Source organism: Orcinus orca, chromosome 14 (genome assembly GCF_937001465.1).
Source record: "Orcinus orca chromosome 14, mOrcOrc1.1, whole genome shotgun sequence".
Classification (NCBI taxonomy): Eukaryota; Metazoa; Chordata; class Mammalia; order Artiodactyla; family Delphinidae; genus Orcinus; species Orcinus orca.
The window spans coordinates 35,550,827-35,570,310 of NC_064572.1; the positions used below are offsets into that span (position 1 = coordinate 35,550,827).

Below are 19,484 nucleotides of genomic sequence, written 5' to 3' on the forward strand. Positions count from 1 at the left end.
AGAATGGGCCCTGAGTAAATTATTTGCTTCTGGATCTGTCCTGTCCCAGCTTCCAGTGTAATTTCTGGACTTTCTGAGAATCAGTGAACATGTTTCTTTATCAAGCATGTTGCTTCTGGTGGAAAGAGGCCTAACTAATGAGTTTGTCCCTGAGAGTTATACTAGGAAATCTCTAGAGCCTTTGGGACCAGATGCTTGTTGGTAGAGGTTGAACTCCATGAGGCCACGAATGTTGTCTCTCTTGGGCATCATTGCTTTTACAGAACCCAGAACGTGCCTGACATATGGGAAATGCTCAATAAATATTAGTGGAACATCTTGTATCAGTCAGGTTTACTGTATTATGATACAGTAACAGACAGCTTATAACAACAAAGTTTTATTTCTCAAAATCTTTTGTCATTTATGTTGGTTGCAGCTCTGCTCCATGTATCTTCATCTTAGGATCCAGACTGATGGAAGAGCTCCCATCTGGGACATGAGAATCTCATGGCAGAGGGAAAAAGAGCAAAGGCGGAACCTTGTGATGGCTTTTAGAGTTCCTGCTTAGATAAGGTACTTGACACTTCTTCTCATGTTCCATTAGTCAATGCAAGTCACTTGGCAGGGAGGTGTCCTCTATAGCAAGACACTGCGTGCCACAGATATCAGGAGAGGTTTATAATCAATCCCCTTATCGGTGGGGGAGTGAGTAACGGGGAATAATAATACAGGTAACCACACACTTAAAGGGAGAATGTGGGAACGCAATTAGACCTTATCTTGTGAAACTGAACATTTGAATATACACTGACCCAGCAATGCCCAGAGAGCTTCTTGTATGAGATGCATGCGGGAATGTTTCTAGGAGCATGTTTGGTACAGCACAAAACCCCCAACAACTCAAACATCTTAAATGTCTGTAGACTGGTGAATGGATATATAAATTAGAAGACATTTACACAAAGGAATAGAAGGCAGCAATGAAAACGAGCAAACCTCAGCTATTTGGAACAACATGAATACATCTTAGAAACATATTAAGTGAAGTAAGCAAGTCTACAGAAGACTACACAGAGTTTGATTCCAATTTTATAAATCATTCTCATGTGAAAAAAATTACACGAAACTTAAATGAATGATAAACACAAAAATCAAGATTTGGCTGCTTTGGGTTGGGGAGAGTATGGGGATGGGATAGGTGGTTACACCTTACTGGTGATGGTCTAGCTTCTAAGTTGGGTGGTGAGGTGGGGGGGTCATTTTCATACTATACATTTTAACACATTTGTTAGATTCTTTTGTCTCTATCAAATATTATGTTCAAAATGGAATTAGAAAGAGTGCAAAAGTAACAACTAGGAAAATAAATAATTATAAAAAAAGTTAAGAGTGATTATGGAAAAGAGCTGTCTTAAAAAGTGGGCTTTCTAGAAGCAAATTTGGTAAATACACTTTGGGGCAGAGTTCAGGGGCCTGGAACAGAAGGTGGGGCGTTGAGGGTTCTGGCCTCTCAGCACAGACACTGTGCAGGGGGCAGTTCACACCATCAGGCCTCCCCACGCCTGGGGGAGGATCAGCGTCCTCACTGGCCCCAACATCATGCTCATTAGGCCACTTCGGGGACTGAGATGCCCGGAGGCACCCTGCATATGGGCCTGAACATTCCAGATCTAAAAAGGAAGGTCCACCACCGTGGATGAACACACCTGGCCACTGGGTTTGTCCAACAGGTGTCTTGATTTAACTGCCCCTGAGTTTGGTCCTCTCTGGGTGTATAGAGAAGGCTCCATTCTGGCCCTGTAAAGTTGAAGACGTCCCACCCAGATGGCTGGTAGAGTTGGCCGCTGCTCTTGGTCACTCCCATGCAATGCTGACCACCCCAGTGAAGCTGCATTCTTCTGGAAGAGTCTCTGATCTGCCTTCCAAACTCAGGGCAGGGGAAGGAAGCTTCAGATTGCATATTATGGATCCCTAGTAAAATAGCCCAAGAGCACCTGCCCCCAGATGTTTCACCACCTTCCTGGGCAGAGCAAGTTATATTACTGAGGGAGGGCTGCCTGCTGCGGTGACTCCGGGGGCCCAAGTGGTCTGAGTCTACTCCCTCAGAGAGAGGGAGAGAGAAGGGCGCTGTGGGGAGCCTGGAACCAGAGCATAGGTGAGACCTCCTGAACCTCCGAGTGAGGGGAAGCCTACCCACACCAGCGCTCGCTGAGCTTCCTTGCCCACCTGTGGAGCACGTGCCACATCTGCCGTCTGCCTCCTGCTGGGGGGCGTGCTTGGAGATCTCTACACATTCAGGCTCATTCACCTCATTCATTTTAGTTTGGTTGCTTCTGGTTACAAGTAATAGAAGCCCATAAAAAATGGAATTTTTGTCCATTTGCATTTATATAGGAGTAGGTATAGCTTTAGGTGAAACTTGGTCCAGGAGTCAAAAAAATATCGCAGAGCCCTCCCCTCTCTCATCTCTTCTTGGCTCAGCTTCCCAGCGTTGGCTTTATTTCAGAGAGACTTCTCACCACTCCTAGTACCCAGGGTTCTCCCAGAGCTTCTGAGGCTCCATTAAGGTCCAGCAGGAAAGAAGAAACTTCTCAGTCCCTGTTCCTATTAGAAGCCCTGAGGCTTATCCTGTTGGGGCTGGCTTGGTCACATGCCCCTTCCAAGCCAATCACAGTGGCTGGGGAATGGGATGAATTGATTGGTGTAGCCAGGTCACAAGATCTCCTCAGGGCAGGGGATGGAGTCAGCATCCCCAGAACCTGTGGATTTTCAATAGAAATCCAGGGCTGTGAGGAAGAAGGAAGGGGGATTGGATGCTCAGAGGGTAGGTAATCCACAAACAATCACTTCCTGTCTGCTGATGCTTATGTTAGTCATTTTGGAAGAGCACCTTACACCTTAAAGATGTTTATATGCCATACGGGTGGTAAAGGTATTTTTCCCTGTGGTTGTTTGCCTTTTAAATTTATGTTTTTAAAAAACCTTTCTTTTTAACTATGGTCATTTTCAAGCATACACAAAAGCAGAGTGAATAGAATATTGAACGCCTCCCTGTACACATCATCCAGCTGCAGCCATTGTCTTATGTTGATTTTTGTCTTTCGGAAGTTTCAAATTTGTACATAGTTCAATCTTGTTCTTTTCTACTGTAGCTCCTCCCAATATTTGTAGTTGTGTTTAGAGAGGAGTTAGATAAATATTCAGTTATATTTCTTCCTAGGTTTGCTTTTTTGAATATATGCTGTGAAGTGAGACTCTTTTTTTTTTTTTTAAAGAAGATGTTGGGGGTAGGAGTTTATTAATTAATTTATTTACTTTTGCTGTGTTGGGTCTTCGTTTCTGTGTGAGGGCTTTCTCTAGTTGTGGCAAGCGGGGACCACTCTTCATCGCGGTGCATGGGCTTGTCACTATCGTGGCCTCTCTTGTGGTGGAGCACAGGCTCCAGACATGCAGGCTCAGTAGTTGTGGCTCACGGGCCTAGTTGCTCCGCGGCATGTGGGATCCTCCCAGACCAGGGCTCGAACCCGTGTCCCCTGCATTAGCAGGCAGATTCTCAACCACTGTACCACCAGGGAAGCCCTGTGAAGTGAGACACTTAACAGGATTTCCCCCCAGGTATCCAATTTCCCCAGGTCTGTTTATTGAATCATCCATCCTGTTCTCACTGATTTGTGAAGCATCCTTGATTTGATATTAAGTTCTCGCATGTACCAATATCTGTTTCCGGCTACATATACTGTTTTATTGACCTGTGTGTTCTTGCACTAATACCGACGTTTTAAATTTTATAGATGTATAAATAAGTTTTCATATCCAGTACGCCTAGTTCCATCACTATGTTTCTTTTTTCAATATTTTCTTGCCCAACTTTATTCATTCTTCCATATGAAACTTAGACTCATTTTTCCAAGTTCAAAAAAAATTCCCTTAGGATTTTTATTAGAATTGGTTAAAGTTCTGTGTAAAGTTGGAAACATGAACACTTTCTTCATAGTCAGTCTTCAAACATAGAAATACGACATATCTTCCCATTTATTCAGGTCTTGTAAGTCCTTCTGTAAAAATGCATAGTGTTATCTCCTGCGAGGGCCATTCCTGGGTTGTTTATGTATTTTGCTTTGTTTATGGATGAGAAATTTAAAACTTCTCATTTTATTTTCTTTATCCATTCTCTATGACTTTTTATTTTCATCAACTTTGAGTCACTCTGAGGGGTTTAGACCATGCTTGCTAGGAACCCACCATCCAATCTGCCAGAGGTTATATTTTGCTCTAAAAGTGAAGTCGCTTGAGCACTTATGTACAGAGGAAAGAGCATGAGATTTGACACCAAGACAAGCCTGAGCTCAAGTCCCTGCTCTGCCCTTTATCGAGCTGTGTGTCCTTGGGCAAATTTTCATTTTGCTTCTCCGAGACTCATTTTCCTTATGTGCAAATGGCTGTGGGTTGTTTTCTTCATTTTTTTTTTTTTTTTTTGGATTCGCGGGCCTCTCACTGTTGTGGCCTCTCCCATTGCGAGCGCAGGCTCCGGACGCGCAGGCTCAGCGGCCATGGCTCATGGGCCCAGCCGCTCCGCGGCATGTGGGATCCTCCCAGACTGGGGCATGAACCCGTGTCTCCTGCATCGGCAGGCGGACTCTCAACCACTGCGCCACCAGGGAAGCCCTGTTTTCTTCATTTTTAATCTATTTCCTTTTACTGTGTTTGCTTCCAAACTTCTCTTTCTTCTCTAGGGGAAGCTAAACTTTTTGGGAACAGAGGCTATTCCTCCTCCAGGGCTGCATGTGGGGAACATAATCAGGTAACAGTGGATGTTCAGTACCGCCAGGCAGTACTGATTGAAGAGTCTAGCCCATGGACACCATTTTGGTTCATTCAAAACAGAAGATACTTTGAAATAACCTGGAGCCCTCACCTGGATTATGGTTCTTTAATAAATCTTTGAAATATGGATAATAGTTAATGAGATTAAAATAGTCAAGATTTACTGAGTTCTTAGCATGTGCCAGGCACCAGGTGACCACAGTCCAGGCGTGATCTCATGAGACTGCACAATACTTTGGTGAGGAACGTGTGATCCCCATCTTAGCTCAGAGATTCTAAGAAGCTAAGATCATGCAGCCAGGGTGTGGTACAGCCAAGACTCAAACCAGCTCAGTGCCCTGAGTCTGCGCACCCTGTCATCTTCCTTACGACAATCAAGTAGTGTGTTAACAGTGCCTCAGGCCTTGGAGGTAGCTGGAAATACTGGTCTTGTCCCCTCCTTCCCTCTTTGATTGTGTTAGTTGCCTTCTCTTTCTCCCTCCATTTTAAGCATCCCCAGAACAAGACTGTGATCAATACTTCTTGCCATGGTGTTAAACTCTTACCCATCAAGTCTTTGCCACCCCTTGCTTTCTTGACAAGAGTGGCAGTGTGGCGTGACCTTGAAGGACTGCTGGGTGGTTGAAAGGGGTATGGAGTATGAAGGGGGTACAGAGAATGGGGGTAGAGGACTCAAAGCCTGGCAGGATGACACTGGGGAAAGAGCTCTGGATGTATTTGTGCCCGGGTGTGTGGGTGCATGTGAGAGAGAATGTAGGCATGTGGGAGTATGTGATGATGTGCATAAGTCTGTGCATGTTTGACTACATATGGGTGTTAGTTTAAGCACATGTGTGCATATGGTTATGTTTATCTCTGTGCCTGGGTGTATGCACGTGTGTGAGTATATGACTACATATAGGTGAGTATGCATGTTTGTGTATGTGTGTGCAGTTGCCATTTGTGTACATTTATGTGTGCATATGTGGGAGAGGATGTGTGTGAGTGTATCTTTGTGTGTGTAAGATTCTGTGGGTATTTGTGCGTGGGTGGATGTCTATATGTGTGTGCATGTAGTTGTGTATATATGTGTGTGTGGGTATGTACATGTGTGAGTGTTTGTATAGTAGGGCCCTGGCCTGCAGAGCTGGCTGCATTTCCTTCACTCAGGACAGATGGTCCAGCAAATGAGGCCCTCTCTGCCACCTGCCTGCACACCCCCCTCAGGGCCTTGCTTCCTCCGTCCAGTCTTGCTGCTGCCCTGTGGCTTCTTCTTCCCTCCCTGGCCCCCTCCCTTACATTTGTACCTTTTTGGCTTGTGTGTGGGGAAGGTGGGGTTAGGACAGAGCTGACAGGCAAGGCTGGCCTGGCCTGAGCCCACTGTGGCAGGGCCAGGAGGCAGGCAGGGCTGAGAGAGAGTGAGAGAGAGAGAGAGAGAGAGAGAGAGAGAGAGAGAGAGAGAGAGAGAGAGAGAGAGAGAGAGAGAGTGTGTGTGTGTGTGTGTGTGTGTGTGTGTGTGTGTGTGTGTGTGTGTGTATGTGTGGTTACCATGGCAGGGAGGCAAAGCCCAGGCAGCCCTCGCCAGCGCCTGGCCTCATCCACAGGGTGGGCAGGCAGCCCAGGGTAGAAGAGCCTGTGCTTTGCAGACAAAAATGCCAGATGGTGGGGGATTTGGGGGGGCCCTCCATGGCCTGGCTGCCAAGGGCAAGGAGGTTTTCTGGGGCTCTGGAGAATGAGCTGGGGAGTTGCTTGTGTGCTGCTATGAGTTTTGTGTGCGTGTGTGTGCGCGCATGTGTGTGTAGGCTTGTTTTTGCATATTTCAGAATATGTTTCCCTTTTGGATTTCTATCAGTTTGCTAAAAAATTTAATCATTAAGCTTTAGGTTTTTTGGTATAAGGAGAGTACACGTTCCTGTAAGGAAGTCAAAACATCTTTTTCAAACAGAAAATATTTATTGACAAGCTATAAAAGCGGCTCCAAATAAGACAGACATTTAGACTGGGTGTTTCAGTTGTGAGTGAGCCATAGGGGCATGGCGAGTGGCTGGGTTCTGTTCATGTTATGAATGGGTTTTGCCTCCTGCTGGTTGGTTTTCTAACTCTGTCTTTAGTGCAAGGAGTTTTCCTGAGTGGATCCACTCATTCCCGATGATGTGCTCTACCTTGTCCTGTTGGGAAATGCAAAGCTTGCCCAGGTGTGGGTTCAGACAGGTGTAGGGACGGCTTTGCCCCTCCACCCTGCACTAACACGGCATCTACGTGGAGACCACCCCAGCGCACTGGTCTCACTAGGATGGCCACACGTGAGCGACACAACCGTGGGTAGAGACAAGAGGCTTTTGTTTCTTATTGGAAAAGGGAAACAATGAGGAGAAGGATGATTTTATGTGAGTGAAGTGTTTCCTGGCCCTCAGACAGCCCAAACGCTAATGTCTGCGCAGGAGGGCGGTGCCCTGGGGACAATGGGTGGACCATGGAGCTTACCTTGGAAACAGGTCTTCCCAGCCTTAAAGAAATGGCCAGCTCCCTGACTCTGGCCTCCGTTCCCTCCTCACCAGGCTTAGAAACCCTCCATGGATTCATGCTGAATAAAGTCCAGATTCCTTAACAGGGCACTGCAGGCAGTAAGCATAGCCACCTCCCCAGGGCACCCCCTTTTTGTGGTTCATCTATCGCTACAACTTTCGTTATCTTGATCCAGGCTCTAAATGCCATTTCCTTTTTATTTTTAAGCAGAAAAATATTTATTAACAAGTTATAAAAGCGGTACCAAGTACAAGGAAAAGCAGGCGATCACTTGTGCTCCTGCCCTGCCCAAGACTCCCTCCCTGCTCCCTTTCCCGCCCAGATCCCACTCTCCTTCCAGGTTCAGCTAGTTGACAATTCGTCTTTTCCTTCTCTGTGCTCCTATGACATGTCACAAACAAGAAAAATCTCATGTGATTCCTGTATGAAGTGACTGCTTTCTTTCCTTGAGGTCAAGGGAATATATTTAATCCTGGCACCTAGCACAGCTGCTGGCACCTAGGAGGTGCTCTGTTGGCTGAATGAATAAACAAAAATGCAAGTACTGGCTTCCTTTTGAAACTTGTACCACTAAGCGCAAATATTACGATTCTGACCTCGGTAACAAACGCCGATCTACTCATATCATCACCCTCATTATTGTTATCGGTTTGTGTGTGTGTCTGTGGGTGTGTGTAACTGCATGTGTGATGACACTGGTCCATTCAGTGGACATGAGGTCTACATGGAAACAGAGCATTTACAAGTTTCACTCAGGAAGTAAGAGAGAATGAACCAGAAATTGTTAGCCAACCACCCAACAGCCACAGTTTCATCTTCTGGAACTTTCTATCTTGAGCATAGCCTTCATCAGCATCATCTTGCTTATGGACTCTCCCTCACCATGATTATTATCAGCCTCTCTTTCACCTTCCAGCACTGTCTTCGTTGAATACATTTATATCCTAGTGGGAAAGACGGGCCAATGATTCTGGGCCGAGCACGTACTGGGTGCTGAGGATACAGAGATGAAAGAAGCAGGACCCCTCCAACAAGGAACTCACATCCTAAAGGGAAAGATGTATATAGATAGTGACAAAGCTTTGCTAACACTTGAGTAGAAATAGGAACAGATTTGCTTCTGAAGCATAGGGGAGAGAGCCCTTCACACCAGAAAACTCCTACTCATCATTTAAGGTCCAGCTCATATGCCCCCTCCTCTAGAAAGCCTTCCTGTCCAGAAATGTGGGAGATCAGATGTAGAGTTCAGCCCCTTCCCATATACCCCTCCCACCCCTGCTACATCACACACAGACACACACACACACAGACAGACACACCATTCTCTCAAGGTATTTGTGTGGGCAGAAGCCTTCACTGAAGGGTTGTGAAGCAGTGATTTATATTTTGCAAAAACACAGACAACTTAAGATTTAAGATTAGGTGTTTCTTTCTTTTATTTACTGTCCCTTGACTGTTTCCATGACTTGGCTTCTAGCCTTCCATTGTGTTACCTGATCCTCTTCCCTCTTTGTTCACTCTTACTCTCTCTCTGGATCAACACCCCAACCTTCTTCATTTCTTGGGAAGAACGAATGCTCTGTCCACAGCTGATAGCCCCTGGGGTGTGCCCGGCTGGCCTTATGGTGGTTCACGGTGGGCGTCTGCCCTGATTGGTCGGTGCTCGTGCCATACTTTGTTGTTAGCTGTTTTGAATGTTTCCCTGGCTTAGCTCCAGACTTAGCTCTGGGACCTCCACTGCACATCAAGGACTTGGCTCAGAAAAACCTGCCTGTTGGGGCCCCTCCTCTGTCTGCCCGTTGAGGGAGGTGGGTCTCTTGTGTTTTGTTAGGTGTGGCTGTATTGAGTTTGAGAAGCCCCTAGAACCTACATCAGCCTACTTCCCCTCACCCAGCTACTCCCAGGAGTAATTTGCCCACAGTGCTGAGAGGTGACACGCTCCCTCTGGAACCACACTCATGGCTGCTGAACAGAGTAGCTGGGAGCAAGTGTAGGGGTAGCTCAGACAGTGTAGGGGTAGGGGGAGCACCACAGATCTTCCCATGGAAAATAAAAAGGTCAAACAGTATTAATTCATCTGTACAACTCACTGGGCTTAAAAGGCACAGCCTGAAATGTCTTTCTGATTGAGAGACGATGCTTCATTAATCTTGGCTCTCTTATTTAAGAGTGTGGAGAATGGAGACTAATGGCTGACATTTCAGTCTCATGGGTGGGATGCAGACCTACAGTTACTGGGATGTAATCGCAGAGAAATCACGAGAAGAGGAGTGAGCGGGCCAGAGGGAGACTCAGTGTCCTGATGGATGGTGGTGGTCGGGGGTGTGTGTGTGGGTGGAGTCCCTTGTTGGATATATTACCTATTAGTTCAGTCTCCCAGATCATTCTGGAGACAGTCCTCCAGGTCCTCAGTGTGAGAGCTGTAGCCTGGGAGTCAAGAGTCCTGGGTATAAGTCTGGTTCCTCCACTTCCTGACTGGGTGACTGAAACAGGTTGGTGCCCTGCGCTGTGAAATGCAGGGAGAGATGATTTCTCAGTTCCCTCTCAGTGTTAGGATGCTTGACTCTTTACTGAGTGCCTCTGACAGACACCACTTGGGCTAGGCATTGTAGCCTAGGGTTCAAGGCAATGCCTCTGCCTGTGTGGGGTAGCCATATCTGCTCATGAGACCGAAAGTGCAAAGAGACTTACACAAAGAAGGTGTCAGGAGGTTAATATACCAAAGGAGTGTCACACTGAGGTAGTACTCTAATAGGGAAGGAGGCAGACATCTTGCAGTTGGGTGTGGGAAGGATCGTAAAAGGCTTCCTGGAAGAAGAGGGCCTTATGGCACAGGCCAAACTCTGGCAGGCAGAGAGGACAGAGGTGGAAAGCTTCTACTTCCAAATATCAGGCATTTATCTTGGGGCCCAAGGAGAACCATGTATTTTCTGTAGCTTTCTGGGGTGAGGGAAGAGAAAGGACTGGCCATGGCCTGATCATCTAGAAGTCACCGCCAGTAGCCTTCACCACCCCTTGCTTCATACTGCCCAGGATTCCACCATCAGGCAACTATTCCTGGTTGCTTACCCATGCAGTGCCTTTGGACCAGCAGCATGGCTATTCTGAACCTTGTTTCCACATCAGTAAAATGAGGATAATAGCATAGGTGGGTAGGTAGATAGTTGGGATTATATGATTTAATATATATAAAGTGTTTAGCATAGTGTCTGGCATGGGATAAGAGCTCAGAAACATGAGCTGCTATCATATGGCTATCTTAGTGACATCATTCCTGAGTACTTACTGTCCCCAGGCACCGTACATTACATTCTAATAATAACTAACACATTGTAATAATAATTCTATGTGGGAAGTATTGTTTATCATTCCTTTTAGAGAAACCTGAGGCACAGAGACATTAAGTAAATTCCTCAAGGCCACACAGGTGTTAAGTAGTAGAGGTAAAATTTGACTCCGGGCACCTGTGCACCTAACCACCCTGCTACCACCTCTCTTAGAATAAGTATTGTTATTTGGTTTTCAAAAATCAGGCTTGAGGTCCAGCTGGCCAGTGGGAGGAGAGGGGTGAGTAGAGGGGGCACTCTAAGATAGTTTCCCTGTTTCCAGCCAACCTAAGGAACCGAGGAGGAGATGGTGACTCCTGGGGGTAGGGGTATGATAAGCCTGCATATAGTAGCAGGAGCTTACTATATGGGTGTGTGGTCAGGCTGGCATGCTCCAGACTAGGACCTAGGTCAGGGGGCAGGGTCTCAGAAATTGGGTGGAATGTGCTGAAGGATGAACTGGGAGCAGATCAGAGGCAAACTTGTCTCATGTCTGTGAGGATTCATCTGTCCAGCTTTTGGGAGGTGGTGAGCAAATGTGACTCTTTGGTCATTATAAGGTTATTGCCTCAGACTTGTAGAGCGGCCCACCCCTTGGAGAGCTCCTATCTTGATATTTCCATGGACTGTTCACAGAACACGAGTCCCGGGAACTGTTCTCCTCAGAGTTTTGTGACTGAATCAGCCTTGGAAACTGCAGCTCTCTCTCCCACAGTAGCTGCTGTCAGGGTCTCACAAGTCTCTCCCAGGTTCTGCCACGCCAGGGCACTGGGCTGGACTTCCAGCTGCCAGCATCTGCAGCCCTGTCTAAGGTCTTTCTTCTTGTGCCTGGGAAACAAGAGGAAGTACTGGACATTTAATGGCATTTAATGGCAGCCCTCCCCAGCCCAGCAGGAGCAGCCCTGAACCAGTGACTGGCCACAGTTGATGTGTAAATACCCCAGCTCCCTTGCTGCCGATGGGATAACTCTGAGGCATGTGTCCCACACCATCTCCCGGAGGTCCCCAGTGGGATGAAGCTCCTATTGCCCATGGAGGTAACTTGCTTGCTAACTCCTCCTTCATGGCTGCCTTCCTTGCCCTGCCTGTCTCTATTTCCCTGCCAGGGTTCCCTGGGATCACCTCCCAAATAAACTGCTCTCACTCAAATCCTGGTGTATTCAGCTTGCTTCTGGGGGAACCCAAGCCAAGATAGCTGCTCTGGGAGATTGCTACAGCACATTAAAGCGTTCAAGGGTCTGAGAAATCTTGCAGTGAGACCTATCTAACTTAAACACAGTGTTTCCCAAACTTGTTTGACCAGAGAATTCTTTTTTTACCCAGCACCCAGTAACCTCCCATGGAACATTGCTCTGCAGCACACACTATGGGAAATCATGAACTAACCCTACCTTGCAGCTTATAGCTGGGTTATCTGAGGCCCAAAGAGGGAAGTGAGTAGCTGAGCCTGTTCTTGGCAGAGCTGGGAATCGGACTCATGCCCCCTCCACTCCTGGTACAGGTGTATTTTCTAACTGCCTTACTTCCCTCCTCATCTGTGATATGCAGAAAATAATATTTCCTCCACAAGAGCTAACATAACATGTGTGAAAATCCTGAGTGAGCTGAAGAGGATTATACAAATCTGTGGAATGATTATTCTGAAGGTGGAAGTGGGGTGGGGGGGCCTAGATATAAGAACCAGGTTGGTTCAGTGTCTTGGGGCATCTGAGTCGTTACTGGAGGAGACAAGGTGACTGGGATTCTTTCAGACCCACCAAGTTTCCCACAAGGGCACTCCCCCACACTCCAACCTATCAAACTCAGAGCTCATCTGAAATATTAGCTTAGAGAAAAGTCAGCAAATGGCTTGGAGAGGGCCAGCATCCATCTTGGAATGCACTTATCTCATTTTCACAGTCACCGGAGACAGCCAGGGAGGAGAACCAGATGTTCAAGCATCTCTTTCTTGCTCTCGCTCACTTGCTCGCTCGCTCTATCTTTTTTGTAAATTGAATTTAAAGGGCCTGTTTCTTAGCAACAGCAGCAGTCAGTGATTACAGAGTCCTCCTCGGCCATTTCAACGCCCAAGGTTTTCAGGAGGCAAATGAACCTGTCAGTACAGGCTGGGGATTGGGGACAGATAGCAGGGCCACAGTGGAAGCCGGCACATGCAGTGCTGTGTTTAGAGGGGTTCCCCGAGGACCCACGGTGAGGGCAGGAGGGCCTGCAGAGCCCTCTGTGGCTCCCAGGCACACGTGGCATACGATGCTGGCTGGTCGTCCTGGGCTGGAGGGCTGAATATGGCTGCTCCAGCTCTGTACACGGTGTGCCTTTGTAAAAAGAGCTCCCGAAGAAGTCTCAGGAAACTCAGGCAACATCGTTGAGTTACCTTGGGCAAGCCATTGAAGTTTTCTGAGCCTTGGCTTCTGCGCCTGTCAGATAGGTAGTAACACCCACCTTGCCAAGCTGAGGGATAAAAGAGATCAGAGCATGTGGATGTCCAAAAGGCACGAGGAATGATGACAATGCCAGGGGTTAGGACTCCTTCCTTCTTTGGCCTCTAATGCTCTTCCCCCTGTCCCTGGAGAAAAGCAAACTAGATTCGGGAAGCTGTGAGAAAACCTCCCGTCCTCCCCAAAGCCTTGAGGATGTCTCCAGGCTTGTGGACATGAAAATTGTGGGGTAGGAGGAGGTCCTGTCTGGGGCAGGGGAGGAGAAGGCCTCTTGGTACCGTCCTGATGATCAGAGCAATGAAGGGCCTTTGGGGCCCCTTTGCTTATTTCATACCTTCCCAGTCCTTGTAGGCACTTGCATTTGAGATCTTTGTTTTACTGGCAACCCGTTGAACATCTGTAAGATGGGGATGTTAATAAAATCTATCTAAAAGAATTATTATTATTTTTCTTTTAATCAACTTTAGTGATGGATAATTTACATATAATAAAATAGACCCATCTGAAGTGTACAGATTGATGAGATTTGACAAACGTAACCCATGTGACCACCACCCACATAACCACCAGCATAATCAAAGTCTAGAACATTTGCATCACCCCAGAGTTTCCTTGTGTCCCCTTTGCAGTCCATCCCCTCCTTCCACCCCCAGCCCCAGGCAAGCACTGATTTGCTTTGCCATTATAAATCAATTTTTTAGGAAAGAATTATTATTAAGATAAAATAATGCAATGCATGTAAAGTGCCCAGCACATGGCAGGGGTTCAGAAATACTGGTTTTTGTCCCCCTAAAGCTTTCCAAACTTTGAGTCATTTGTATCAGTGGGTCAGTCATGGGAACCGAGAATGGTTTTTTCTAGAGGACAACTTTTGTTTAAGCATGAATTCCTTCTGCCATTCATTCATTCAGGTACTACTGTGCCAGAGTTTGGCCTCAAAAAATCAAGATGAAGTTCAGGTTCAAATCAAGTTCAAGGCTTGGCTGCTTAAGATGTGGGTGACCTCGGCCAAGCATTTGACTTCTGAGCTGCACCAGTTCCATTCATTCATGCATGCATTTATTTTTTGCTAGGCATAATGGTACTGGGTGATGAGGCTTCAAAGATGCATAAGACACAGACAAAACAAAGTCTTGGTCTTGTTTCCTAGAAGCAGAGCCTGAAACAGGGGTTCAGGTCCATGTGATTTATTAGGGAGTGTTCTTAGGAAATACTTTAATGGAGGGAGTGAAAAAGTTGAGGTCAAATCTTCCCTAGGTCTGATCCACAAGGTGGTGATGGGGCCCTGAAGTGTAAACCATACTGCAAAGTGTCCCCACTTCAGGCAAGAGGAGCAACCTTTTATACTCCTGATTCAATCAGGCTTTGGCTATGGACTGCATTCTGGGGTTGTGTAATCTCTGGGCAAAGCAGCTCCCACCAACCAAGGACAATTCTCTGGAGAAGGGGGGCAGCTGTGACTGTTGGTAGCCAACATTCACAGCAGTTGGGAGATGCGTATCCTGGCCAGGTAAAGGGCATCTGTGCTGGGCACTGACAATGTCTACCACAGCCCACCACTTGCACCACTTAGATCCTCTTGATTCTCACATTCAGTACAGTCCACCTGGTCCCAGCTTCTCCAGAATTCTGTGGTCACAATTCCTGGGGAAACTTATAAGAGGAGGGTTAGTGGGACAAGCTACAGTCCCTATTGCTGTAGCTTGTCTCAAGGCCACAATTGATCATCGTTATCTTCCTCCTCTTCTATCTACTTTAGATTTTTCTTATCTTGGCTAGCACTTTTGCTGGTCTGGGTGGCTTGCCAGGTGGGGTGGCCCAGCCACTCTTCTCTAAGGGGTCTGAGCACCTGGTTACCATGCCTTCCTCAGGCTGTGGTTGGTATACCTGCTACTTACAGATAACAGTAGGCATGGAAATGCCAAGAGACAATCCAGTGGATCACGTGAGTTCCAAGCACATTTCTCCATGCTCCCATTATATGGAAGCAAGCCACACTTCCTTATGGTGATGAGGGCCAGCGACCCCAGACAGTATGGAAACTCTTCCTGTGCCTGCTGATCTAGGAACCCAGGAAGCAGTGATAGTAGCTAAATCAACCTGGGTGAGAAGAAGCCTATGCTGTTGCATTCATACATAACTCAGTCTGTGCCACCATGGTAACTTTGTTTACGAGCACGTTGTGCAAACTTGTGGTGGTCAAGAACCGAGGCTAGCTAACATTGCCTGGCTAAGTCATCCTGTCTCGTCTTTCACAGGGGCTGATCTCTGGTGTGTGTTAACATATGACACAAGGATCTTTACACCTTGTGTCCACTCCAGTAAGCCCATTTGCTTGCCTCTACCTCAGACTTCCTTGTCCCTGAACTTCAATCTTGTTCCTTCCAGACTCCTGACCAACAAGCCATGCTGTTCACCATTTCCCATCAGTCTACATATGTCCTTACCTCAGAGCACTTCTTTGTCCACAGAAAGTGGATGACCAGATGCCCTGCCTGAAGCTTTGTTCATTGGGAGGATCTCTCCTCACTATTGTCTGTTAGGGTCCCCTGAGTGGGTCTGTAGTGCAACAGTGTCCATTTTCTGCTTGTACCAACATCTGTGAACCAAACTTGGGCTCCTTATTCCTCCATCACCTGGCCTTTGGGAACCTCTCATAGGACCATAGGTGTGAGCTAAGGATGAGACATTGGTGCCAATATGTTTGGTGACGTGGAGTATGGGCCTCCTGTTTGTTCAGTTACTTCTGTCCTTGGACCTGTTTGAACCTGATCCTGGATGTACCACTTCCAACTTCTGATGGATTGCTGACATTCCCAGATCACAATGTATAGTTCTGGACTCCTGGCCCCTTGGTGTCCCATGATCAAAAACTCTTGTCTCTACCAGGACCAATTAGCGTGCTAGGAGTTGTTCTGGAATGGTATATAGTTCTCTGCTGCAGATTGCAAGCTTTTGCTCCAAAATCCCATAAGTCTGCCTGTGACTCTCCTGTTAGGACTTGCCAGAGATTCCTCAAGATGTCTTTCCCACCACACATACCTCTGGTTGCTTGAGGTATGCTGTATCATATGGCCCAAGTAGAAGTGCTGTTTGTATCACAGCCTGAACCTACTGCAGGGGACTTTCTTATTCTGGGCTCTACTCAAAACTAGTAGCCTCCTGTATCACGTGACAAATGGGTTGGAGCATTATTCCCAAGTGTGAAATATGTTGCCTTCAAAGCATTGTGCTTCTTTCTGGGTGGTAGAAGGTGCAGGGTACAATAACTAGCTCTTTATATTGGAATGAGTGTCCCAGCATCCCCAAGACCATGAAATTCCAGAAACAACGACTGGAAGATTTCTGATTCTTTGTAGGGTTTATTTTGCACCCACCTCGGGCACTTGTATCTGACTTGTTATCATTCTTGTTACTGCTTACTCATAAAGGTTTGATTTACATGATGTCATAAATATAGTGGGCCAGTGATGTTCTGTGGAATATCTAGATGTTTCAGGCCCCCTCGGATATATTATAACAGAATGAAGGAGAATGAACAGAGTCCTGTGAGAGGATGAACAGAGAACTGTGGATGGATACTGCTGTTCATCCCATGTGAATGTGAATTGTTTTGTGTCCTCCTTTCTGCTGGGTATGGGAAAGAAAGCATTTGTCAGATCAAAAGCTGCCTACCACTTACCTGCAGCTATGCTAATTTGCTCTAGTTAAGATACCACATCCAACTTAGAAGCTGCAAATGGGGCTACTATTTGGTTAAGCTTGGAGTAGTTCACTGTTATCTGCCATGACAGAGGCCAGACTAGTGTATTAAATGGGAAATATGATAGGGACCATCTCCTCTGCATTTTTAAGTCTTTGAGGATGACACTAATCTCTGCCATTCCCCTGGGAAGTGATAATGGTTTTGATTTACCATCTTGGTCCAGGGATGTGGGCAGCTTTCGACACTTCCACTTGGCCTTTTGTACTAAAAGAGCTTTTACCCTACTTGTCGAGGAATCATTGCTATGTAGATATATTCCAATTATATGTTTGGGAACTGAGAAATGACCACTGATCCTGGGCCATGACTCCATTTTTTATCTGACCCCCAAATGCTTCTACTAAAATGAAGGAACCATAATGGGACTTTGGGTCTCAAGATACCCATGGTAGCTTAGATCCTGTATCTAACATCCCCCAAATGGTCTGGATATTCCATTTCTCCATTGTAATTCTTTCTCTTGAGTAAATGATCATAGTTCCAGTGGGGAATGACTACCATATATATTTACTATAATGTTTCAAGATCTGTCTTATGGGGACCAGTTAATGAGTTCTGGGTCTGAGAACTGGCTCAAGTCTGGAAACTGGGCAAGGGAATGTAAATCTCCACTGGAGTATCTAATCTTGGCTTTGGGCTCATCCATTCTTCATCTAGTTCGAGTCTACATATTAAACAATAACCTTGTTAGCTTCTGGGAGCATTATGTGTGTTATAATTATTAGCCAACCCCGTGCATCAGAGGTCAGCAAATTTTTTCTATAAAGGCCAGAGAGTAAATGGTTTAGGTTTTAAGGGACATATGTCCTCCATTGCTGGTCAAATAGTAGTCCCATTTGAGTCTTTGGACCCCTTCCCCTACAGTCTGTGACAGCAGCTTCCAAGAGCCATACCAGCAGCACATCAGAACCACCCTCTAGGGCTCTTTGCCAGGGTGTTAAGTCCTGTGATATAGGAGTGCCTCCGTGGCAATAATAAACTTTTTTTTTTTTTTTTTTTGCGGTACGTGGGCCTCTCACTGCTGTGGCCTCTCCAGTTGCGGAGCACAGGCTCCGGACACACAGGCTCAGTGGCCATGGTTCATGGGCCCAGCTGCTCCGCGGCATGTGGGATCTTCCTGGACCGGGGCACGATCCCGTGTCCCCTGCATCGGCAGGCGGACTCTCAACCACTGCACCACCAGGGAAGCCCAATAATAAACTTTTAAATCCAGCTTTACATTCAGCTTTCCTTCTTCAGCATCCTACTTCTAGATATACTCTTCAGGTTTCTGCTGGTTCATGTTAGCTGGGTCTTATAGCTCCTTTGGTGTATAATCTCTCTCTCTCTCTCTCTCTCTCTCTCAACAGGCTGAGCGCTTGCCCAGGGAACCATGCTGTAGTTTGGTCCTAGTATGGCTCTGGTGGCCAGGGAAGGAGGTGGGGGCACATCCTAAGGAGTGCTAGCATTGTCCCACCTGCCTCATCTGAGGCTTCTGTACAGACTTAAAGCAGAGGGGAGTAGGGCTTTTCAGCAGACTCAGGGTTCAGGGGAAATGGGGAGTCAGGGTATTCAAGTGTATCTACTTAAATGTCTCCATCCCAAATTTCAGGGTCCCACTTCTTCCTCTCAGGGCCTTGACTTGGTGTATGAGAATTGCTGGGCCTGAGAAAGCAACTTTCTCCAAAGTTCTGCTACTCTTACAGTTGTGTCTTGGGTCTAGTCTTAGCACTGTTGTCCAACTGCAGGAGGTGAGGGTCTCTCTAACTCTTTAAATGCCATTGAAGGAGGTGTCTGCCTCTCATAATTGCTTTAAATTAATGACTGATTGTCCCAAGCTTGTCATTTTCTCTCTTCAAAGCATTGAGTGTTTGGCAGCAGCCAGTTGGATGGCCCATATACTTACCCTTTCTTCTGTATCACTGAAACTCCACAGATGTTTCATGAGTCTGTGCTTCCCCCTCCACCTGTGTCCCATCCCAGTCACCACAGGCAAAAGTCAGCAAGTGCACGGCTATCCCATGCTCTGGACTCCCAGCTCTTACCTGCCACCAGGCCGTGAGTGATCCACCCCAGAATCCCATCCTTAGATCTGCTTCCTAGGTCCACCCCTGGCACCACCTGTCTTTGGCTCGGTTCCCAGAGCCTGAGAAGGGATTCAGGTTTCTGTGCTTTATTCAGGGAGTGCTCTTCAATACAACCTGGAGTCAGGTGGGGAGTAAATTAGGATAGGAAAGAAGAAGCTGAGCAAGGATGTGGTTGCAAATAGTCTAGCTTTGGCCTGATGCGTGGTGGTGGGGCTCTGCAGCAGGAATCATCTGCTCTTGGAGCAAGGGGGCTAGACTTTTGTATCCCTATATTAAGTAGTCATTGGCTGTCGGTGTCCCTGGGATGGAGCTGTAACCTCCCGGGCAAGGTGACGTGGCTCAGCCAAGAGCAAGTCTCTGGAAGAGGGGCAGCTGTGACCTGTCATCAGCCAATCAGCAGAGTAGCCGGGGGTGGGTGGGTGGATCTGTGAGCAGGAACCACAGCATCTGCCGCAGAGAGGATGGAATATTCTGGTACAGGAGAAATTTCAGCGGGGCTGGGGCATACAGAGTGAGGCATCCAGGTGGCTGTAGCCTTTGGATCAGAGTGGCTAGCAGTGGAGGTGGTGAGAAATGGTTG

At 46.9% G+C, this 19,484-nt stretch overlaps 1 long non-coding RNA gene across 1 annotated transcript in view; it reads left to right on the forward strand.

The window, feature by feature from the left end:
- Positions 1-422: 422 nt before the first annotated feature.
- The window catches only part of LOC117202548 (uncharacterized), a 357,851-nt gene continuing 338,789 nt past the window's right edge, over positions 423-19,484 (forward strand). The window contains exon 1 of the long non-coding RNA XR_007471296.1: positions 423-555. This is a non-coding gene — a long non-coding RNA (uncharacterized LOC117202548). The remainder of the gene's footprint in view (positions 556-19,484) is intronic.